General features: G+C 43.3%; 1 protein-coding gene across 4 annotated transcripts in view; it reads right to left on the reverse strand.

Annotated features, from left to right (window-relative positions):
* Nucleotides 1-25,561, reverse strand: part of FILIP1 (filamin A interacting protein 1) — a 119,380-nt gene that overhangs the window by 64,276 nt on the left and 29,543 nt on the right. The window lies entirely within an intron of this gene.

Raw genomic sequence — 25,561 nt, forward strand, 5'->3', positions numbered from 1 at the left:
CCCATTCATTTCAACAGGTCTACTCCAAGTATGATGGAGTCTGGATCCAACCCAATTAGATAAGTGCTTAGCACTGCAATAGATCCCTCCATCACTAAAAGGACTTGAGACCATACAAAACAGTAGCTTTCCCCCAAATTTCTGACCACAAAACATTTAATCTTTTATATAAAAATACATGCAATTACAGGTTTTGGTTCTCACAGTCAAGGTTCTTCATAATTCTCTCTCTTTCTCTCTCTCTCTCTCCATGTATTTTACTTTTACCTTGTGGCTTTCTACCCTCAAAGAGGAGTTTCACCCACCTCATCACTGTCAACTTCTCTCAGCCTGTCCTAACCTATCTCTAGATGCGGAATCTGCTCCACTCTGAGCTGATCAGTCAAGACCATTATTCTCTCTAGCTCAACATCACTCCCTGATATCTTCTTCTGCCTCTGTTCTTACAGGAGTTTTGAGTCACAGAAAAATTGTTTGTCTGCAAAATTAATTAGGCATGTTATCTAGTTACAATGGCCGAAATAAAAATAGTGCAAATGTACATAAAAATATTTAGATCTTTACTAATAACCCACTCCTCCTCTGAATTCAAAATGTTTGGTTTGATGCTTAGGATCACTATTAACATATGGTTTGGTGTGACTGATCATTTTAGTGCCTGTTAATAAGAAACTCAATAATACCAAACAAACAGTGATAATTTAAATCCTACTTTAGCAAATCTGTTTTGGGGGAAGTCTACAGAGCAGTTAGCCGGTGCTATTCTTCTCTCCTATATATAGGTCTTAATACTTTTTAAAATGCCATCATTATTACACTGCTGTAGTTCTACTGAATTCAGTAAACATCCCCCAGTATAAGTACCTGAGATCCACAGAAAGCCACTATTTCTCCATCCTCAGACACACATCTGCAATACAATGATACCGCCTTCCCTAACAGAGCTGCCGTACAAATTAATAAGATAATACAGGCACAGCATTTAGAGCTTTCAAAATCTGCTAGTTAACATCCTAAGTATATTACTGTTATCAGGTACTGCTGCAGTTTCTGATACTATGGCTCCCTCTCCGCTGCCATCCCTAAACTCTACATCTCCTTTATTATTTTATTTTGCCCACACAACAGATAGAATAACATACAGAGCTCTTCTTTGTAGCTTTATTTCTATTAGAACAAACACAGGTTTGGCTATTAGATTATTGAATGCTTAAGCAGAATATTCCCATCCTCCCAGCAATGGGCATTTGCAGGAAGGGGTAAATTCCCCCTACCCCCGATGAGTCATAATCTCCAGATTCCCAGCTTTCAGTAAAAAAAGAAGCAGCAGCAAGTCTCTAGCTCTCGTGGAACCTGAGATACGAGGCAAAATGTGCAGCCATTATTCTGCCCATTTTTGTGTGAGAATGGGAAACTAGCCTTCTCCCACCTTTCACTGTTTCTAGCCAATGAATGAAGTCATAGCAATGCTTAACACCCCCACTATCTGGGTGTGTTAACCCTTCTGGGTGTGTTAAGACTTTTGAGGGGTCTTCCCTTTTAGGTAGTCCTTGCAGACTCATAAAAAACAATTTAGAAATCCGGCAGTTGAGTTGAGTTGAGTTGAGTTTGGGCAGTAGTGTGTCTACTAAGAAATTGTTAATATTTTTCCCCCTGAGTTTATAAACACTTAAAAAGTTACTCTGTCAATGTGTGCAGATAAAGTTATTATTATACCCATATTGCAGAAGGCAGGACTGTGGATGTGAAAGTGTGGGTTACACCAGTTTTGCAGTGTAGTCCAGTGTTGCTATCCAGTCTCCTGGGCCCCATCTACATGGGGGCTCTACTGCAGCTCCCCGACAACTGTGGCACATGACGCACACCCCTGTCTGCAGCAAGTGTGTGTTTTAATGCCATAAAACCCTATTTTTTGCAAATTCATTTGGTGACGGATTTTCCTGTTATGGCAGCTTCAGTGCGGTTCGAGAGTCTGTGTCACCTCAACCGGCTTTGGCACAGACTGTGGGGAGCAGCACTGACTGGCAGAAGGGAAAGCTGCCATCATGAAAGGGAGGACACGAGGAGAGGAGTGGGCTTAACAAGTCTACTTGGAAGTAATTCATTGTTTTCAATTGCACTTTACCGTTTCAACTGCTACTCTTTAGAGCTGCCTTCCCCAACCTGGTGCCCTCCAGATGTTTTGGACGTCATCAGCCCCAGCCAGCATGGGCAATGGTCAGGAATGCTGGGAGTTGTAGTCCAAAACATCTGGAGGGCACCAGATTGGGGAAGACTGTTCTTGAGAGCATTCACCAATGTTTCCAAGATGAGGGAAATCATTTCAGGCGAGACATATGAAGTTGTCAATGTTATGATAAGGGCAATGATGCCATAAAATATCTGATATGATATTCTTAAGACAGCTGTGCTGGGTTTGTGCATTGGGGGGGGGTCCTCTTGTTTTCCCTCCCTCTTGTTTATTATATCCTCACTCCAAATAAAGCTTTTTTGGAGTTCATGATGCTTCTTGAATGTAATAATCTTCTGCATTAATGATGTTCAATTCCCGGGAACTTCTGTTACTCTGTGTGGGTTTCTAAATCTCACGGGATATGACGTTAAGCAACAAAGCGCACACAGATGTACATATCTGTGTTGTAGTGGACCACACTATGCACATGCATTAAAACCACAAACTCCTGGGCACTGCAGCTTTGAGCCCCCCACCCCCCCAAAAATCCCTGTATATGCCCATGCTCCCAGTAGGTGTTTTTTCTTATATGATCTATTTCCACCCCTGCTAAAAACAAATATCCATTATGAGCATGAACAGTACCGGAATTGCTCAGGAAATGCTTAGGGTCTCACGTTTATGGTAAAAAAATAAACATTGTCCATTGTTTATTCTCTGGCCAGCTCAGTTTGCTTAATTGTAATGGATCTTGAGCAGCATCCCACAACATGTTGAACTACTGGCTGGGGATGCTAGAAGTTGTAGTACAACACATCTGGAGGGCAACAGGTTAAGGAAAGCTGGTCTTGAGCATTTCAGCACTACATCCTCTTCAGGAATGAGTACTTGGATCTGAATGTGACTCAGATTTTCTGTGGGTTTTTCCCCCACCAAGTGACATAAGCATCTTACAGGAACCCATTTGGCATAGTTTGAGGGTGCGGGTGGGGGGAGGACTGACGTAATTATTGTTGGGCATCCTTATTATTGATGAGCAGCACCGATCTTGCTTGTTTGTCTTTGGAGCAGTGTGGAACTCCAATAATCACTTAATAAGGACACATGGGCATGAAACGTATTTCAGGGATCAGATGTAGCCAGGCAGTTCATCCCATGTAGTCCATATAGAGCTGATGGGGATGTCATGTTTGCAGGGCCATAAAGGCCTCTATTGCCTGCATAACTAGCATCCCATTGTTGCTTGGGGGTATTCCAGGAGAAAAGGTCTCTTTCAACAATTTGAGCCTGCTGTGACAGTGCCCTGCTAAAGACCTGGCAGCTTCCCAAGACAGGTATTTATATTCCTTTATAGGTATGTATTTCTTAAAAAAAAAAAAAATCAATATGGAAGCTTGGAAGGAAGCCAAGGGAAGCTTGGAAGGTGGAAACAAGGATGATGGCCTTCTCAGTGGTGCCCCCCCCATCTGTGGAACAAGCTCCTCAGTGAGGTTCAGCTGGTGCCAACATTGTTATGTTTTTGGTGCCAGGTTAAGACCTTTCTCTTTTCTCAGGCATCTGGCAGGTCATGATGTGTTCTAATCGGTCCTGGATGTGTCTTTAGTTATGATTGACTGTTCAAACTTGTTTCTAGTTATATGTTGCTTGTGTATATTGTCTGTGTGCTATTAAACTTTGTATATTGTATTTTAATGTTTAACTTCTGTAAACCACCCAGAGCGATTCGGCTATGGGCTGGTATAGAAATGCAAATAACAACAACAACATAAAATTCTTAAAGCAAGTTTGTAATAATAATTAAAGAAACACGCAGAGGGGAATATCAAAAACCACGAATCAAAACTTTAACAGCAAAAGTCCTGGCTCCGCTACGCCACTGGGTATATCTGCTGCACCCCTTCAGAATCTGGTTTTGATTGCCTCTAACATTGTGACAAGCGCTTGTTCACACAAGTGACATTTTGAGGAACGCTACAGCTTTCTTGACTTTGGACTGGTGTTCATATGAAGGATATTTTCTGCACACAGATGGACACCTCTTCCCACATCTAAGAAAACAGTTTCTCGTCCTGTGCAACCCAGCTAAAGTCCAACAGGCCTTTTCACTGATGATATTGGGAACATCATGGAGGAAATCACCAACTACAAGCTGCAGGTAGCAGGAAGTCAAGAGGCAGGCTCTGTCGGGCCTTATAGAGCTCCCAAGGAGCACAGATGCTGCTCCAAAGAGTCAACCTTAATGGAGTCCTTAAGTACCACAGCAGGTCCCTGCCCTTAGCTCTGAGCTACTCACCTGGCTGACCAAACCACGCTGACCACACAGGACAGCTCAGAGCTCAGTGGTAGAGCAACTGCTTTGCATGCAGAAGATCCCAGGTAAAATCCCTGGCATCACTAGTTAAAAAAACTCTCAGGTAGTATGTGATGAAAAAGATCCTTCTCTCCCTGAGACCCCAGAGAGCTGCTGCCAGTCACAATGATGCACTAGATGGACAATTGGTCTGACTTATGGTGCTGGGTACAGTTCTGGTCACCACACCTAAAAAGGGATATTGTAGAGCTGGGGAAACGGCAGAAAAGGGCAACTAAAATGATAAAGGGGCTGGAGCAACTCGCCTATGAGGGAAGGTTATAACCTTTGGGGTTGTCTAGCTTAGAAGAAAGGAGAGTTAGGGGAGACATGATAGAGGAGTACATAATTATGCATGGTGTGGAGAATGTGGATAGGGAGACATTTTTCTCCCTCTTTCAACATACTAGAACCTGGGGTCATCCCAGGAAGCTGATTGGTGGGAGATTCAGCACAGATAAAAGTTCACTTCACACAGCGCATAGTCAAACTATGGAATTTGCTACCACGCATGTAGTGTTGGCCACCAATTTGGATGGCTTTAAAAGGGGATTGGACAAATTCACGGAGGAGAAGGCTACTGATGGCTACTAATCCTGATGGCTATATGCTACCTCCACTATGAGAGCCAGTATGCCTCTGTACACCAGTTGCTGACAAAAATGGATGGGAGGGTGGTATCACACTCATGCTTGTGGGTTTCCCGTGGCACACATAACAGCTTATGACTAGCACTACCTCAAATTCTTCATCCCTCTCCCTCCTCAACCTGAAATCTGTTGAAAATTCTGCTGAAGTAGAATCATGGATGTATTTGATGGGAAAAGGGGGAAGATTTTGAAAGAATGCAGGTTATATGGCAATAAACACTTCTTGTTGTTATAAGCATGAAAAGTACAAAACTAAAGGAAATCCTGTCGTCGTTGTCCCCCCAGTCAATGTGGGTCATAAAGGTTTTCTCCAAAACAAAACATATTTCTACGCAATCAGCTTTAATTTATTTATTAATCTACTAAACCTATGAGTTGCACTGTAGCCTAGACTTTTAGGCTTATAACAATAATACTAAGAGCAATAAAATTAATAATTCCAGATATACAATCACAATTAAATGGAGCAGCATAAACACAATTCATTTTCTTCAAAACAGAGACTAAGAGTGGAATCATATGGTCCCCAGGAGAGTGTCCCTAGGAATTTTGGGATCTCCTTCTCTGGGGTTGTGGGGGGGGGGGAAGAGGTCTGCCTTTGGAGATGGAGATTCAACTTTGCAAGCCTTCTTAAGCGTGGCTGTGAAAATGTCCTCAGCAAGTGCTTATTTGACACTGGAATTCTGATGTCAAAGAAGACAAAATGAAGGAGTGCGGGAAAAGGCTGAGGATCTACAGAATTCAGAGCTCCTTGTTTCCCTAACACACATACACACCAGGATGGGGCAAATGAGAGAGAAAAGTTGTTGTTTTTAATGGCCAAAACAGGCAGGAAAGATGCACCCACCCCACCTTCCGTTCTACCGGTGCAAGCTGACAGGACATAGGAAAAGATGGGTTCTCCATCTCAGTTTCTCCCTTTCCCCCATAGGGTTGCTGTGATCAACAGCATAGATGAATCTACAGTAATGGTGCAATCCTGAGCATGTTTATTCAAAAGTAAAACCTACTGTCTCCATAGTAAGTGTATTTAGGATTGTAGCCTCAGTTCCATAAACTAAACTTTCCTTTAAACCTACTTGTTTGGTACAGAGTCTAAAGGGGAAGTAGTAGTTTATTTATTTATTTAAAAAAATTATTGGCCGCCTTTCAGCACAAAAACCCTCCCAAGGCGGCTCACAGCTATAAAATACATAAAAACAGTTAAAATATTAAAAGCGATAAAAACATAAACACAATAAAGGGAGAGAAATCCACAAGGTTGAACCCACCTGTGCCAATCCCTCCTGGGGAAGAAAGAGTGGGGATCAACCATGGTAAATCCTTGAGACATTAAAATCCTGTATTACATGTTAAAATTCATGGTATTACAGCGTGCACAGCATTTTGACCCTAATTTCTGCCCCATTCCAATACACGTCTTTTAATTTGTTAACATCATTGTTGTGCAGAAACCTTTCAAAACCACTCAAATATGCATTTGCATGTACAATTCGATATAGATCCTACATCCAGGATACTAAAAGTAAAATGTTTTAAAAGAACATTCTTTAAAGCCCATATCCATGTTGTTTTCATTAACATGAAGAAAATTTTGTAAAACTCTTCAAGGCAGTGAATTTTCTTCTCAATTTATGCAAGAACATGAATATTCTGGTTATTTACTTTACTTTGTTGTTCCAGGCAATAGTTCTTCAATTTATAATAATTAGCAACATATGCACTTTTAATTACATGACTTCTACTTTGGTTTTACAAGAGATCAGAAAGAAATCTTTCCATGGAATTTGCTGACGAGGAGTATGTTAGGACAAACCTAATCTTGTTTTCTTTCATCTACTGTAAGATATACTCACTGACGCTCTCAAGGAAACAGGCCAAATCAGATAAAGTTGTGACATCAGCAATAGTTGTAGAATCTGATAATGAAATAGGCTTTTCAGGATTACAGATAGGAGCCTAGCAGAGGGACGTATGTCAATTAAATAGCTGGCTTTGACTAGCACCTAATTTCTATGAACTGGCTTAAACTATAGTGCTGAAAGTATTAACCTAGAGATAAACAACCTGGTGCCCTCCAGATATTTTGGACTATAACTCCCATCAGCCCCAGCCAGCATGGCCAATGGTCAGATAGTATGGGAGTTGTAGTCTAAAACATCTGAAGGGCAAAAGGTTGCCTGCTGCTGTATTAACCCATTATCCCATCCTCTATTTTCAGTGATACGGCAATAGCAGCCAATTCTACTGCTTTCATAGAGTACAACTTCATGTGAGGAAAGTAGAAGTTGATCTGATCTTTTGAGTGTAGCAGATGAGAGAATATTCACCAGAGGCACTTTCTGCTTCCTACAGGTCAGCAGAGGCTTACGGTACATAATATCATGGCAGTACGGTAGCTAGCTACCATGAAAACACACCCTCATAATCTGGCTCTACAATCACTTGGCAGTGTAGACATAAAACAGAGTCAGCTGTGTTTGGTACTAGTAGAGATATTGCTGAGCCATAGAACTTGATAATGTAGGGAAGTTCAGAACACAACAGAAAAGGTACCTTAACATGGCTTGATATGTATAATTTCCCCAGGTCCGGCCCTATCATTATGCAGAGTGAACAACCACTTCAGGTGGTAGATACTGAGAAGCAGTGGTAGAGCTCCTCGTCTGTTCCTCCTGAGCCCCCTGGACATTCCCCTCTCTTGGAGGACAGAGCTGTGTGTGCCACACAGCCTATCCTGCATCCCTTAAACTAGTCTGCTGCCCTTATGTTCAGTGGAGGACATTATCTCATTGCCAGTGCTGAAGGAAGATTTAACTGGGATTCCTGTTGGCTTCTGTATGTGGAAAGTCCTTTGCCTTAGGCAGCAAAATATCTTGGGCCAGCCCTGCATTTTCCTGCTTCTTGCTTCCTATGTCATTTCATTTGTTTGTGAGCTCATGAAGTTTAACTTCAAAGGGAAGAATGGTATTTTGGTCCAAATCAGCAGGACTGTAGCTGGCAAGTTATCGGATAGATTAGCTGGCCTACAAAAGACTCTCATAGTTCTTGAAATGACTAATTCTCAACATAAGAAAACATGTGCCATTTTTCTATTGTCTGTATAAAATTGACTGTGCATACTGTAATTTAAGTACATCGTGCATTTGTTAACTCTCATCTTTTTGCTTGAACAGTTTTTAATGGCTGTTGCTCTCCGCCCGGTAATGACTTTTTTTGTTTCAAGATGGCAATAACTTGCTGATTTCATTTTATGCGGTAAACACAACATGTTGATGATAATATACACAGCTGTTACCTCATGTTCCCAGCTCATTGCCCTGTACTTCAACTTTCCTGTCAAAATATGATATCAATGCTGCACCTTGTACAGAAACCGAGGTCACCTCCTCTACCCAATAAGGCAGAGGGGGTTGAAACTCTTTCAGCCTGAGCGCCAAATTCAATTTTGGAGAAGCTCGCAGTGCATTCCAGTGGTGGGAAGTGTCGAAGTCAAAAGAGGTCAAAAATACAAAAAGTACCAGCATATTTTAGCTTAAAGCTTGTACTACCAGCAACTAAGCCTAGCTGAGAGAGGCATTTCAACTTTTAGAATGGGAAAAAAGCTGCACAATAACTGGGAAACCACCAATCAGTGGTTGGGGGAAAAGGAGGTGGAGCCAAGAGAAGTGGTGTGGTCTTCTGAGGACCCCCAGAGGGCCAGATTGGGACCCCAAACGGGTTGGATTTGGTTTGCAGGCCTGAGGTTCAACATCCCTGCAATGAGGTAACATTTAAAGCAGGGATGGGGAATATGTGGCCCTCCATATAGAATCATAGAATAGTAGGGTTGGAAGGGGCCTACAAGACCATTGAGTCCAACCCCCTGCTCAATGTAGGAATCCAAGTCAGAGCATCCCTGACAGATGGCTGTCCAGTCTCGTCTTGAACGCCTCCGGTGTGGGAGAGTCCACCACCTCCCTGAGTGATTGCTTCCATTGTTGTATTGCTCTAACAGTCAGGAAGTGTTTCCTGATGTTCAGCCGGAATCTGGCTTCCTGTAACTTGAGCCCATTATTCCATGTCTTGCACTCTGGGATGATGGAGAAGAGATCCTGGCCTTCGTCTCTGTGACAACCTTTCAAGTACTTGAAGAGAGCTATCATGTTGTTGGATCATACCTCACCATTGGCCATGCTGGCTAAGATTGATAGGAGTTGCATTCCAACAACATCTGGAGAGCCAAACACTCCCCATTCCTGATTTAAGACTTCTGCAGAGTCCCACCTTCACCCAGGGAGGATATTATATTCCTCTGCTAGTACTAACAAATTATGGCAGAACCAGCTAGGCTGAGGAAGCAAAGGCATTCTGCAAGGGACAAGGCTGGTCCAAGATGTTTTGCTGCCTGAGGCAGGGCAACAAATGGCACCACCTTCCCCTACCTCCCAAGTCAAGGTGTACCTTACCCAAGGCCAGTCATGTTATTTTGGCATCTAAGGCAGAAAATCCAACAAGTACCTCCCCAGGCAGTAAAAATGCAACCATAAATTAAATAACTAACGATTCTGACATTCAAAATCAGTTCCTGAGGTGACACTTCACTCTGCCTAATGGTAGGCCCAGCCTTGACAGAACATAACAACAGAGTCTCTTTGTTGCTCAGACAAGTTAGCCAGGGTGGCCTTGATGTTTTACAGGACTTACGCATGTAGTACCACCGATGGAATAACAAAAGAGAAGGCAAACTTTAAACAGCTCTCCCAGCAAAGCTGTAGTAGTGCAGGCAGTCTCCAGGCCACTTTACCCTCAGTGCCACACTTTGAGGTATTGGGTAGTTGCTCCAGAGAGCCCCATCAGCTGTTTTCCTGCTGTGGCAAATGCCAAAGCACCAAGTGGTACGGACACTCACTGGCAGGCAGGCAGGCAGGCAGCAGTGATCTCTAGAGTCAGCCAGGGAAATGCCATTGCAGTGGTGGCAAGTGGCCTTTCAGGAGGCAAATGAGGGCACGTGATCCCCTCCATTCCAGTGTGGCTCACCATGGCTCATGGGCAATCGATCCTGCATAAAGGTTCAATACAGTACATTCTAGCATTCTCCCAGGTTTCACATTCAGGGCCTACAGTGGATGTGAGTCCTGACACAACAAATGCCAATGATATTATCACAGCCACCTTCCTTTTAGAAAAACATCTGTGACAATCCCAATTTATAGGACATAAACATATGTTCCCTGCAACTGCAGTCAGTGTTCTAATTACTGAGAAAGAGTGATGTCACATGGGACATTTTTAAATAATTTCCTGTGTGAAAACTTAAGTAAACCGCATCTTTGAATCAGTCTTAAGTGCAAGTTTCTGGACCTCGTGATCCATCTGGAGTCATATAATCTCTCTGTCTCTCTCTCTTTTATATTTTACTTTATCAAACCTATCTGGTCCTTGGACCTCAAACCGTTCTCCATCCCTGCCCTAGCTGAATCTGGGGGCTTAACATCAACAGACCTAAATGCACTTAACTCTCTGGGTCAAACTGGGACCTCCATGTCGACTTTAGATCAAGTATTCTGTTTCCTGAAACAATCTTAAAATAAGTCCTGTTTATAAGTCTCCATCTTGAGCTGCTTTTCAGTTATCTCTGAACATCCCATCTTTTTCCAGTTTGCTCAAATTTTTTCATCCTGTCTCTAATGCATAATGGTGGGAGGTGGAGGACGCGGGATAAGAGACTAGATTGAAAACATTATATAGCTGCCTTGAATAGTGGACAAAACCAACCAAATACTTCTTCACATGCCATCATCTTGTGTTTCCAGAATATGGCATCTCTTTGATTAAAATATGGATCACTGTTTGTTTATTAATGAAAAGATTAATTTAAAAAGTAAAAAGGGATCCAAAAGTGGTGTTGTATTGGTAGAAGGAATGACTGCAGCATCAGCAGGCCTCAAACACAACTGCTCTTCAGTTCAGCACACACAGAAGTGACCGCTTAGCAGAAGCTGCACCCACTGTTGCTACTCCCAGCTCTAAAGGAGCTGCCAAGGTTCAAAACAGGACCTAAGCCACAGTACCCCCCAATACATAACAAGTGTCTAATAACAAAATGCAATTAAAACAAATATACACTATTACAAATAAACAGTAAAAAACCTGAAGTCAAATCCAATGCACAGCCCATCGAAACCGAAGCAGCAGAGGCAACAAAACAGCAAAAAGACTCACCAATAATCAAATGACTAACTCCCTAAAACTTTCCTAATGAGCCACTAAGGAGTGAAAACTAAACAATGAAGAGGCCATGCGGGCTGGCCTAGGGAGGGCATGCCATAATAACAGTGCCTCAAACAAGAAATCACTTCAGATGGCTCAGAGGTACAGAACAGGATTTCTAAATCTTGATCGGACCATGTGGAGTAGGTACAGGTAGTCCATCAAGTATCCTTGCCCCAGAACATTCATGGCTTTGAAGGGAAAAACTAGCACTTTGAACTGAGCCCAGAAAAGAATAATGAACCAATGCAGATGAAAGAAAACCGGACTAATATGGCTGCAACTTCTAAAAATAAATACCATATTTCTACCAAGATGTCAAGGGAAGGAATACTCAGTACAATCAGGAAGGCATCCTGTACATATGTTAATATGTTTTTTATGGAATAGACAAGGGTATGTGGGGTTTTTTTCACTTCTAAGCATATGGTTATGGTAAAAAACTATGTTTTATCAGAACTAATTATAATCCTAATGTATGAAAAGCATTAGAACCTGTTTCAAAGGGGATGGAGTTGTTACAAAACCATATGGATAAAATGCCTTATTAGTATTTCCAGGCAAACCTCAAATGTATCAGCATCCTGTATAGCTGACAAGACATAAACCAAGAAGTGGGAATAACACATTGAGAGCCGATCTCTCAATAGCACACAACTTTTAGTGAGATGTCTATACAACAGCCAGATTTCCCCAAACAGGGCTTCTTATAATTTATATAACACATTCAAAGCACATCACGTACAGCATCTCAGTAATCCTGACAACTGCAGTACTGTAAAGTAGGCCAGCATTATGCACATGCTACAGATATGGGGCTGAATTTCACAGACAGGGACTGTCCTAACTCCATCTAGTGAGATCTGAACCAGAGACTTTAGTAAACGCTTGGCATGCCCAACTACTGCAGTAGACCTCAAGAGAACCAGCTGACACAGGTGTCAGAAAAGATCAACACATTGACAGCGCAATCAAAAATGAGAGTGGGGAAAGGAGTGAAGCTGGATCCAAACACCTGCCAGTTCACTCTGGCCAGGGCAGATGGTGGGATGTTGTTGTTTTCCCCCTGGTATTCTCCCCACCCCAACCGGGCTGGTTAAAGTACAGCCTAGATTTTATAAAAGTATCATCATCATCATCACATTTATATCCCACCCTTTTCCTCTTGCAAGGGAGCCAAGGCTGCTTACATGATCCTGCTCCTCTCCATTTTATCCTCACAACAACCCTGTGAGGTATAGAATCACAGAATATTGGAAGGAGCGTATAAGACCATCAAGTCCAACCCCCTGCTCAGTGCAGGAATCCAGGTCAGAGCATCCCTGACAGATGGCTGTCCAGCCTCTTCTTGAATGCCTCCAGTGTGGGAGAGCCCACCACCTCCCTGGGTAATTGGTTCCATTGTCGTATTGCTCTAACAGTCAGGAAGTGTTTCCTGATGTTCAGACAGAATCTGGCTTCCTGTAACTTGAGCCCTTTATTCCATGTCCTGCACTCTGGGATGATCAAGAAGAGAACCTGGCTAAGATTGATAGGAGTTTCCTGATGTTCAGCCGGAATCTGGCTTCCTGTAACTTGAGCCCATTATTCCGTGTCCTGCACTCTGGGATGATTGAGAAGAGATGCTGGCCTTCCTCTATGTGACAACCTTTCAAGTACTTGAAGAGTGCTATCATATCTCCCTTCAGTCTTCGCTTCTCAAGGCTAAACATGCCCAGTTCTTTCAGTCTCTCCTCATAGGGCTTTGTTTCCATCATCCTTGTTGCCCTCCTCTGAGCCCTCTCCAGTTTGTCTGCATCCTTCTTAAAGTGTGGTACCCAGAACTGGACACAGTACTCAAGATGAGGCCTAACCAGTGCCAAGTAGAGGTAGGTTAGGCTGAGAGTCACTGGCTGGCCCAAAATCACCCAGTGAGCTTCATGGCCAAGTGGGGGCTAGAAACCCGATCTCCCGAGTCCCAGTCCAACACTCTAAGCTCTACGCCACACTGCTATATGACATACAGTATGTTGTTCATTTCTCTGATAACAGTAATAACATTGGCCCCAATCCTAGGCAGCCACAGTAGGGGCAGGGGAGAAGCACATTTACAGCTAGAATGCAAATCATTTCATGGAGGATATATATGGGGGAGAATGCACATGAAACGTTACCTGGGTTATTTCAATGTTCAGCTAAATGTGCTTTAATGATTCCTTTTATTTTAAAACACTAACTACACAACTCACTCATATCTTACCCACACAACCACTTACAGTTTTCCTGAGCTCAGATTAATACACTGGTGTTTATACCAGGGAGCTAGGGATGGAGGAGAAAGGAACCTTACCAATTTCTACACTTTTGAACTAATACGCAAACTGAAACAGTTATCCTGCGAGATTCACACTTGTCCAAATTTTGAAATGGAATCAGCAAAAATAAAAAATGCGTAAAAAATGCTTTATATATTGAAGAAAAGCGCACATAACAATTTGTATATTACTGAAAATAATAAAAATACATTATATTTGGAGAATATAATGGCTTGGAGAAAATGTGTATATTTGGCAGAATAGCGTACAAACATACATGTATTCAGAGAAATGCGCACAAAATTTATTTATTTATTTATTTATTATTTGAAATTTTCTTGGCCGTCTTGCAGGGCAGAAGCCCTCCCAAGGAGGCTTACAGCAATAACATACATAAAAACAGTTACAATATTAAAAGCGATAAAAACGTAAACACAATAAAATAGCAATAAAACAAAAAGAAAACAACAATTCATAAATGTGTAAGAATTTTCATGTAAGCTTTAAAAAAAATCATCAAAGTTTGGGATGAACTGAGCTTAAAAAGGTAAAGGTGTCCCCAACCAGTCGTGTCCAACTCTAGGGTGTGGTGCTCATCCCCGTTTCTAAGCCGAAGAGCCAGCGCTGTCCGAAGATGCTTCCGTGGTCATGTGGCCGGCATGACTGAACACCGAGGTGCACGGAACGCTGTTACCTTTCCCGCCGAGGCAGTACCTATTTATCTACTTAAAATTTCTTGCTTTCGAACTGCTAGGTTGGCAGAAGCTGGGAGTGAAGACGGGAGCTCACTCCGTCATGCAGCACTCGGGTCTCGAACTGCTGACCTGCCGACCTTCCAGTCTGCAGTTCAGCGTCTTAACCATTAAGCCACCGCAGTAATACTGTACAAATTCTGAAAGTTTGGAATTAACTGAATTTAAGATTGGAAAAATGAGAAACTGAGAGAAATTGAAATTAACACATTCATCTTTCCCTATGGGGAGGTGGTAAAATCAACAAGGATTATATAGCCAGAGAGGCAGAAAAAACTGCACCTGTAGACTTGCTAGCTTCCAGTTTTGCTATTTTAAACAAACCATCATGAGAATTATAGTGGCATAGGAGTTTTCCCATTGTAAAAATTAGGCTTGTTTTTGCCGAGGTCTGAGATTAAGCAGAGAGAAGTTAGAGAACTGGGAATGATTGGTCCTAGAAGGCACTCCATCCTCCCTGTCTGGATTTGGGTCTGAAAGACCAAGGAAAGGTGTGGCCACATGGAGGGTAAGTTGTAAGCAAGTACAATTGGTGACATTGCCCAGCATCATCACTGATCACGCAGCATGTCTGTTAAGACATCAGGCTTAGCTTCCAGTTCCCTGGCTTTGTGGCGCTTGAGCCAACATGAGATAGCCTTAACTCTGGTCTTTTAACCCGGCATGCAATAGCCTTAACTCAGATTTTAATCTCATATTAAGATTGCCTTCATGGAATTGTTTATATTATTTTGAGATGGCATCTAGGCAGCATTAGCTATATCGTAAACCACTTGGTGAAGGCTTGTGCCTTGAAAAGTAGGATATAAATATTTGAATGAATAATAACAAAAGAATGGATGTGTGGGGGGTGGGTGAAGGAACAGGTTCACGCAGTGGAGGCGGGTGGCTCTGATTTTGGTGGGGTTATGATTCCATTCTGGGTTTTAATCAGAACCAGCCAGAGCCTTAAAGGAGCTATCCGAGGTGCTGAAACCACTGGGGAGATAGGGTTTAGCACCTTGGATAGCTACTTTAGAGTTCTGGCTGGTTCTGACTAAAACCCAGAATGGAATCACAGCCCCACCAGCCTCCACTGGAATCACGATGACAGGCTCTGCTCCTGGCCTACATGCAATCATGATAAAATCTGCAGAGAGCAGGCCAGTCAGGGTTCCCAGTCATAGGGAGTAGCCTCCATGAGTACAGCTGGCCCTGCTTTCAGACCTTCTCTCAATGTGTAGAGGCTGGGGAGCAGGAGTGGGTGAGTGGGTGTAATATTCAGGGTTGAGGACGGTGGTGCGGTCCCACTACCCTTTGGCCATGTGGAGATCCTTCATGTGGAGTAACATGTGAAGGGAGGGGGGCTGTCCGATGTCCTCACTCAACAGTGATCACACGCTGATTCAGTCCATTCTCCTGCCCCCATTCTTCAGCAGGCCGCCCACCTTTTCCCTCTTCAAAGTACACTGTATCCATTGAACATGTGATCCTCGGCTCATGGAAAATACACACAACAATCAATTTGTGGTTTTAAACATAAACATGGCTCAAACATTCTGCCAAGTAAGGAGCTGATGATTTTTTTTCTCAAGACACTTCTAAGCAGAGCCATGCTGGATCAGACCAAACGGCCTATTTAGTCCTGCATTCTGTTTGGACAATCGGATGTCCATGGGAAGCCCACAAGCAGGGCATGAGGGCAACATGTTCCGCAACATACTGCCTCTGATACTGGAGGTAATATACAGCCATCATGACTAGTAGCCATTAATAGCCTTATCTGCCATGAAATGATTTGCCTCCTAGCCGTAAATGTGCTTCTCCCCTGCCCGTGCTATGGTTGTCTAGGATTAGGGCCAATGTTATTACTGTTATCAGAGAAATGAATAACATGTGCATATAGCAGTGTGGTATAGTGCTGAGAGTGTTGGCCTGGGACTGCGGTGACCCAGGTTCTAGCCTCCACTTGGCCATGAAGCTCACTGGGTGACTTTGGGCCAGTCACTGACTCTGAGCCTAACCTACCTCACAGGATTGTTGTGAGGATAAAAATGGAGAGGAGGAGGACCTTGGCTTCCTTGAAAGGGGCAGGGGGAAGTGGGATATAAATGTAATAATAAATTTTTAAAAGGCATATGTTCATGCTTATGCCTAGTGTCAAGCTCTTAAAAACATCTTTATCACAGCTGTGCTCATGCTAGATGTATTTAATGGTAATGCCATCTTCTCTCATTTTGGATCATGAAACAACATTGAGAGTGTTCTGCATTTCATCTTACATTACTTGATGTTTTTATCTCACTCCCAAGATTAAGTGATTACAGACTATATATATATATATATATTTATATATATGGATGCAAAATGCATGGTGGTAGGGAAAGACAAGCAAATGTAAAAATCTAATGAATGCTAAAGGCTCAATAGTCGCTACACAGAAAAGACAACATAAGGTAACTTTGGATGTGTCCATACATTCATCTTGTATGGACACATCCAACTAAATGGAGTTGGATGTGTCCATCAAATGAAGAGTTAGATGTGTTAAACAGCAATCACATAGCAAACATCATAAATTAAGGATGGACAGCCAGGTACCCTTCCCATGTTTTGACTACAACTACCATAATCCCTGACCATTGGGCTATGCTGATTGGCTGCTAGCTATGCCTTCAAAGTATTCTCTGGTTTGGTTTTAGAATCACATACATCTCAATATAAAATATGGCAGATAGCATTTGTGACAGGTAGGGATGCTGGAGAAATCTGCTGCGGACTCAAATGAGGCTAGATTTCAAAGAATCCGACCTCTGGAGTCTGCAGCGGAGCGGCCACACTCACCTCTGCATCCGCAAGAATTCCCACGGGGTGACTCTCCAGCTTTCTAGAAAACGTGATAAGCTAATGTGGTAGCTGCCATTAGCTCAGGGCAGGAACATTACAGCTGTAAATGGCATATTGTAAACAGCTGCAATTTATGTAAAAGTAAGTGCTTTATGGCCACAAATGGTGTAAAATATGCCATTTATGGCTGTAATTTTCCCATGATAGGCTAATGGCAGCCGCCAGGAACCTATCATGTGTTTGAGAAAACTGGAGAGCCGCTCCACCAACTCTAGCAGACACAGCAGGGCTTCAGAGAAACCTGTGGGGCCCCAAGCAGCCCGAATTGCCCCGTGGCGGACCCTTCCCCCCAGACCGGACGTTGGGGGATTTGCCCATCCCTAGTGACAGGATGGATGAATTCTTAACTTCCCCCTCTTTCTTTAGAAAAAGCATCTCTTTTCAAAATATCTCCTCTGGAGATGAAATTTTGCTTTAGGACTCTTGGGCAATCAGGCCTGGGACCAGCAGGATAAAGTCACTTACGAATTTGGGGCCAGCCAATGAGAAAGTTAGCTGGAAGTTTGCCTTTCCAAGTATGCTGTTAATTACAGACCCACACATGTGGCAGTAAAGGAAGAAATAACTATCTGTCCAGATAGGAATGTTCTTTAATGATCACCAATTAGCCAGATGTTTATCAGGCGGTCCCTTATCAGTCCACTAGGAAGTGGTTTCAATTTGAAGGGGCAAAGGGTGTGAGACAGGCTCCCTGAGGCACAGTTACTATTCCTTGGGATGTGACTAATCTAGTGTGCTCTCACAGCAATCTTGGGGCTAGTTTAATTTATAGATAGCTGAAGATTTCTCCACCATAGCCCCTTTCAGGCTGTGAATAGCCAGGCAGTTTCCAAAAGGCTGGTTCTGACAGAAGTAACCAAAACTGTGGGATTGGGGGTGAGGATGGAGACAGAAATGAAAGAAAGAAAGAAAGAAAGAAAGCGAGCGAGCGAGCAAGCAAGCAAGCAAGCAAGCAAGCAGATGAATCTCTATGTAGCAGGACTGTTAAATTCAGTGACTGTCATTGTATATAGCACCAGGATAGCCCAAATACAGGAACATAAAAATGTTACAAGATCATTCTATAAGACAAGTTCTGAGTGTTGCAAGGATGGAGACGTGGTCTTTCCCTGCAATGGTTCCCTGCTGTGTTGTGTGTGGTCAGTGGGTGCAGTTAGGGCTGGGCCTCAAGATCAGAGTCCAGGGTCCTGCAGGCTAGCCCCCTCCCCCAATGACCACCTGGAAAGTTGCAGATGTTGGGGGCTGGGACGGACAGGCCCCGTGTTAGCTCCAGGGCTGGCATGGGCATGATGGGGCCACCAGGACTGACACTGGTCACCACAACATCCTTTCATTATTCTTAATTTAAAAACATTTTATAGTCGGGTCCAGGCGGCCAGGCATGGACGTGGTTGCAGATGCTCAATTTATTATTTTTACTTTAAAAACATATTCTTTCTTTATAGAACAAAACATTGCTTATTCCCAAGTAAGTATGTTTAGCGTCAGTGCAGCCAAAGCAAACACGATTTTATTCCTGCAGTCATTATGGTGGCATGATCTAAGAGAGCAATCCTCTGGTCCCTGGACAGAGATCTGACCCCCACCCCCACCCCACCCCTTGCAGCTAGTGCAGAGAGAATCACACTGGCTGCCTCTCCAAGGTTGGAAGCTCAACCTCAGAGAGGGGGGAAAGGAGGAGTTCCAGTAGGTGGGGAGGGGAGGAAAGTGGAGAGGCCAGGATACGATTTATCCTGAGCCTCCTCCAGCCTCCTTCCCTCCCCCTCCAAAGCACCCTCCTCACTAGATAGGCTGAAAAGCCCATCTAGCAAAAACAGCAAAGAAGGGAGGGCAGGGAGACAAAGATGGCCTCTGCTGCGCCTCCCACACTGCAGCCCAGCAGGGCACAGGAATCTTGGAAGCCCTTGAGTTCAAACGCTTCTGAGCAACAAGAGCGTAGTAGATAGGATTGCACCCTCAATGAGATTAAAATGTAGAACTGCACATGCTCAGAGTATTTCTTTTCTTATCAGAGTTGGCACTCTATCTTTTCTGTGGTTTTTTGCTCTAATGCACCGCAAGTGTAGAAGCAGGTATAAAGCACAGAGCGGTGGCTGGGGGCAGGGAGAAGATAAATATTAGCTGTGTGTGCCGCAACTGAAGTGTACTGCAACACATGGCTGCCTAGCACACACACTCCGCCCTGTAAAACCATGCAGCCCAGGGTCTAAAATTACCTTGCTGCACTGCATGTGGTGGCTTCTTCTTGTCACCTCTCCCTTTCTTTTTAAGAAGATGTACTCTTCCACCTTTGGGGGGGCCGCGGTGGCTTAGTGGTTAAGACGCTGAACTGCAGACTGGAAGGTCGGCAGGTCAGCAGTTTGAGACCCGAGTGCTGCGTGACGGAGTGAGCTCCCGTCTTCACTCCCAGCTTCTGCCAACCTAGCAGTTCGAAAGCAAGAAATTTTAAGTAGATAAATAGGTACCGCCTCAGCGGGAAAGGTAACAGCGTTCCATGCACCTCGGTGTTCAGTCATGCCAGCCACATGACCACGGAAGCGTCTTCGGACAGCGCTGGCTCTTCAGCTTAGAAATGGGGATGAGCACCGCACCCTAGAGTTGGACACGACTGGTTGGGGATACCTTTACCTTTTTACTCTTCCCTTCAAGGCTGGTGCACACTTCAGGTTTGTTTAAAGCAGCCTTCCCTAACCTGGTGTCCTCCCGATAGGGTGGTCGCTGACGCATTGCCAAAAGAGAGGAAATGCATCACCAAAGAAAGAGGACAAAAGAGGACAGCAATTTGCATATGTTAATTTATATGCAAATCTGCAAATTTAGAAATAATTACTGTAATTTACTTAGAAATACAGTACAATTCCCCGTAGTCAAAGAGATTGGCGAGGTGGCCCGCCTGACTGCTGTCCAGGTGCTAACTGTGGCTGGGCAACTTCAGGGCCCTTCTCCTTCTCTCCCTTCTTGTGATTGTTCAACTCTAACCAGATTAAATAAAAGACACCTTCAAACAGAGGACTGTGCTCTAACAGCTCTTCAAATAGAGGACCGTTCTCTGTAAAGTAGGGACCTGGCCACCTTACCTCCAGATATGTTGGACTACAATTTCTTTCATCCCCAGCCAGCATGCCTTCTCCCTCGCTCCATTCTGTTTGAACAGCTGTCACACTAACACCAGGAGACCGGGTCTGGTATAATGGTAAGCAATATATGGGAAGCTGTTGCCATTGCTCCAAAAAAATAAAATAATGAATGTCTATACAGGCCCTTAAGATTAACTTTCTTGGAAGGTGACTGGCTCCAGACATTCTGCCTGGAAGCATAACGAGTCAAGTCCATTGACTCAAAATCACAACTTGGTGCCAGCTGTCTCTGCATTGGCTAACAAGACCTGCGCTGTGTGTTCACCTCCACAGAATGTTATTTTGCTTAACAATGGCAGCAGGGTCATATCAAATGAAGTCACCATTCAAGCAATAACCCTAGAGACAACTGATAGCCAGCCAGGGTAGTAGCAATTCTAAGAGCACAAGACGCATTTTCCCATGTTCTTTCTAAATGAATTGTTTGTACATTCTTGCAAAAGGGGGTGGGGTGGGAGGTAAGCTGTATAGTACTGGGAAAAGGTTGAAAAACAACTTGACATTTACAGTCAACACAATCAACATGTAATCTAAGAACACGTCTTTTAAAAGTATAGATTGAAAGGGTAATTGAAAAGGGGGGAAATACGGTAAAATCCGAGCCAGACTCAGACTTACTGAAACCAGAGGGTTTGCAATAGTGTAACAGAGAGAGAGAGAGAATTGGCCCTGGATGAAAGCAGAGTATTTCACAGATAGTGAAATATACATTTTCATCTTGGAACATCTGAGCAGGAAACCAAAATCTTGGACAACCAGTTCGAGAATACAGCAGTGCAATCTTTTTTAAGGGTCATTAACTGACACTATTTCCCACCAAGTCTATATATTGCATTAAACTCAAAATCTACCTTCAGTTGAATGTTATAGTTTAAAAGGGACAGTCCAGAGGACTGATAATGGGAATCGAGAGGGTGAACAACTGATCAGTTTTATAATGCGTTTTGCATTTCAGAATTTACTTGAGATCTAATCCTCTACCAAACAAAATCAATGAACAATATATTTTAGGGAGCAATCCTATGGCCGCTAGTCAGTGGCTAGACAGCCATAGGATACGTCAGTTCCCTGAGAATCGACCTTTCCCCCTCCTGCGCTGTCTCGCAGGCAGCTCGGAACGGCCCCACACTCTGCACTTGGAAGAGGGGCAGAGGAGCGGTGAAAACGGGGCATTCCTGGGGGCATTCCGGGGCAGGGAAGGCGGAAATGCTGGTATGACACATCCTATGTGTCGTCCGGCAGCCGCTTCCCCCACTCTGCTTTCCCACGGCTAGACAGCCGAAATCAGCTGTCTAGCCAAAAATGCAGGGTGGCTGAAGCACGGAGGGGACAATCCCCTCCACACTTCTCCTGCCCTGCATTGGATAGGCGGTCGCCTCTGAGTTCGGAGGTGGCCGCCTATCCCCATAGGATTGTACCCTTAAAGTCCTTTGTTTTGAAGTAAAAATAATCTTGTGGCACCCTAAAGACTAATACAATTTATGGCATGAACGCTCAAAGGCAAGATTCTCCAGGGGGATGGGGTGGCCTCCAATTCCCCAGCGGGAATCCCCACTGCTATTTGCTACACTGCCTCTGAACACTGAGCTTCCACTTCACTATTAGCTGATGTTACAGAAACTCATGGAGCCCTTTTTAAAGGCCTTAAAAGCTGATGACCATCACTAGTTTACCATATCTTGTGGCAGTGAATTCCATACGTTAACTACGCATTGTGTGAACCAGTACTTCTTTTTGCCTATTCTGAAGCTACTGCTGATCTATTTCACTGGGTGATGCTAAGTTCTGGTATTATGGGGGGGGGGGAATTTCACTCTATGCTCTCAGTACCATTCATAATTTTATAAACCTTTATCATGTCCCCTCCTTTCTCATCTTTTTTGGAAATTAAAAATCCCCAAATGGTTTAGCCTGTCCTCATAAAAAGGTGTTCCAATCCTTGATTATTTCAGTTGCCCATTTCTGTACCTTTTTCTGGTACCAGAATTTCCCTTACGAGATGTGTCCCAGAATGCTGTACACAGTATTCAAAATGTGCCTGTATAATGGATAGGGATGAAGGCATTATGATTCAGGCAGTTGTTTTGTTTGTTTGTCTTGTCAGTCCCTTTTCTAATAATCCCTAACACTGAGTTTGCCCTTTGACTGCTGCTGCACGCTGTTAGTATTTTCAGTGAGCTATCCGCCATAGCCCAAAGATCTGTTTCCCAGATAGCAACAGCCAATTCAGACACTATCAGTGCATAAAGGGGTGGGGGTGGGAGTGGGGGGTGAGGGTGGATAGAAATATCCCTCTTTCAGATATTTGCTAGCCATTCAGAAGGCCAGCTATTGAGAGCAATGAGACAGCTATTTAGTTCCCATGGCAACATGTCTCCTGTAGTTTATCTAAGCAAGGAGGTACTGGTGAAAATGGCAGTGACAAATCAGACTCACTGAGAGAGGGGGCCAATTGAGGGGGTCTTGCCCAAGGGCCCTCAAAACCTGGAGCTGGCACTGGGCTTGCTCCCAGGTATATGGGAAAATGTAAGATTGCAGCCTTAATTTGATTCCAAACTTTCTACAAAAAAACATTTTGCAAAACTATTTTAAATAGGTGGTCTAAAATATTGTGTGCCATGATCTAACTCTCAAAGTTAAGGCATTATAAAATTAGTCAACATCAGCTTGCAGCCTGCTCCTGTGACCAGCTGTGTCAAGAAAAGTATGCACAGGGTACAAAGGCCATAGCGTTAGCACAGTGCTACCTAGTAACATAGTCCCTATGTAGCCCTGATCCATCTACTCCCATCAATGCAAAATGGTGCTACAGTGCAGTCACTACAATGAATGCCAAGGGCCACAGACCGTATACAACGAAGGGGTGGGATTCCATGCCACACACTGACACTGACACATATATATAATAAATATAAATATAAAGACACTGATTAAATGCACAGACACAACAGGTCACTGCCAGTCCCAACGTCTTTGATACCCATTGTCTATTGGTGACAAAGAGAACAGAAGAAAGGACACTCAGGAGGAGGGATGTAGGGATGTACGAGAAATTCATTTCAGCTTGCAAATCATCAGAACTTGCCCTTTTCACAACCCAAACACAAACGGGAGTGCATTTTTCCGAAAAAGTTCACACATTCCTGAACTTGTGCTTGTGTTGTCAAAAAATACACGTTCTCACGCTTCAGTAAATGGGGAGAAAGTCCAAGCTTTTGAAAAATGCATACAGAAATGTGCACTTTTCCTATTTGAAATGCCCACTTTTCTGATTCAAATTTTCCCCATTTGAATGAAAAGAAAAACATCAAAAATGGGAGCAAGGAAAACCAAGCTTCCAAGTGGAGTTTTGAGAATGTCAGCAAGTTCAAGCATCCCTGGTTCTCCCATCCCTATCAAGACTCCTGTAAAAAAAGCCTTGTGGCATTATGGGATGGTGGGACACAGTGGGACCTCTGACTCCATCTCCCTTCTTGAAATAGTTCTCTGCACCACCAGACAAGCTGTCCTGAAACTCAAGAGAATTTAAGAAATGGTGTTTAATGTAGGGCTAAGAGCTACTAGGGGGGACAAAAAACAGCACAAGGGAACATCAGTGCATTGTACAAGTCCTTGCATGTGCTTACATGGGTTTTTTAGGCCATGGCCCGGCCCAGCCCATCACAGCTGTCTTATATCAGGAAAACTATTCACCCATCTAGCTCAGAATTGTCTACTCTGATTGGCTATGGGTCTCTAGGTGTTCAGGCGAAGGTATTTCCATCCTTTTAACTAGAGATGCTGGGGATTGAACCTGTGACTTTTGGCATGTAAAGCAGGCGCTTTACCACTGAGCCATGGCCCCTCTGTGGATGCAGGCCAGTATATGCCAGCATAACTGGTCTTGCACCAGCAGCCTTTTGTAAACACTCCAGGATTGGCCTACCTTGGTAATCCAAACACTAGACCCATGATTATTTTTTTTCTGTTGACAACATCATCATCGTCTGATTTTAATCAGCTGAGGTTTGGATTTACATTTTATTAATATTTTAATAAAAAGCATATGGCAAGATCATAACAGCCATTGTATGACCTCAGAGATATCTGAAACATAATTGACAAAATGGGAATATCATGAGCTGGAAAATATATATATTTTAAATCATACTTCCATACAATTGATTTTTGGACATTGAAATAACAAATATTTCGGACGCAAATGCTTATATTCCCAGATGCAAAGAAGTTGTAAAGTATTGAGTGTTATGCCAAGTCAAAATTTCTCTGAGATCAGATTTTGCACTACTGCCATTGCATTTCAGCCGAAGTATCTACTATGTATTCTCTAGAGTGCTTACATGGTAGTGCACAATAGTACTTCTGGAATGTATTTAAGAGACATATTTTCTGTTCAACGATGGTGTACTTTTCCCGCTGGTTCTTCCATTATTAAGAACGTCAGTAACATGCATGTTAACAACAGCAGCCCCACTTCAGATACAGCTGCATGCAGTAACTATATGCACATCCTGCAACAATGTTTGGGGGTGATTGTTCCCATTTTCTCTGTATGCTATAAAGTGCTAAGACAGCGGCATCAGATGTCGTAATGTTGTAAACAAATCAGGTGTTTTGTAATGAATCCAGATGTACATTCATATACAGTCTGTGCACTTGGTTCCCAATCTAGCATGGGAATTTGCACACAAAAGCTGACTCCACCTCTCTATCTCCCTTCCTGGACAGCACTGATAAGGTACAATACGCCTTTTAAATAGTTGAAATTCAGTGGACAGGGAGCAAGACTGGGAGACCCAAGTTCAATTCCTAACAGCGGTGAAGTCAGTGTCTCAGAGCACTTTTGCAAATAAAACTAATGCTGTAATACTATGCACACTTAACAGGGGAGTAGGCCCTACTTAGCTCAATGGGATTTACTTGCAAATAAATATGCAACAGGCTGCACAAGCACCTTTTGCATTTCCCACATCAAATTTAAGACCTAAACTGGTTTTAGAATTGTTCTCCCACTTCCTGTATCTAACTCACAAGCATGAATGTATGGATTTTGTAAAATCCGTTCCA

Source organism: Heloderma suspectum, chromosome 1 (genome assembly GCF_057233095.1).
Source record: "Heloderma suspectum isolate Gila_16-S chromosome 1, 16-S_ref, whole genome shotgun sequence".
In the NCBI taxonomy this organism is placed as follows: domain Eukaryota; kingdom Metazoa; phylum Chordata; class Lepidosauria; order Squamata; family Helodermatidae; genus Heloderma; species Heloderma suspectum.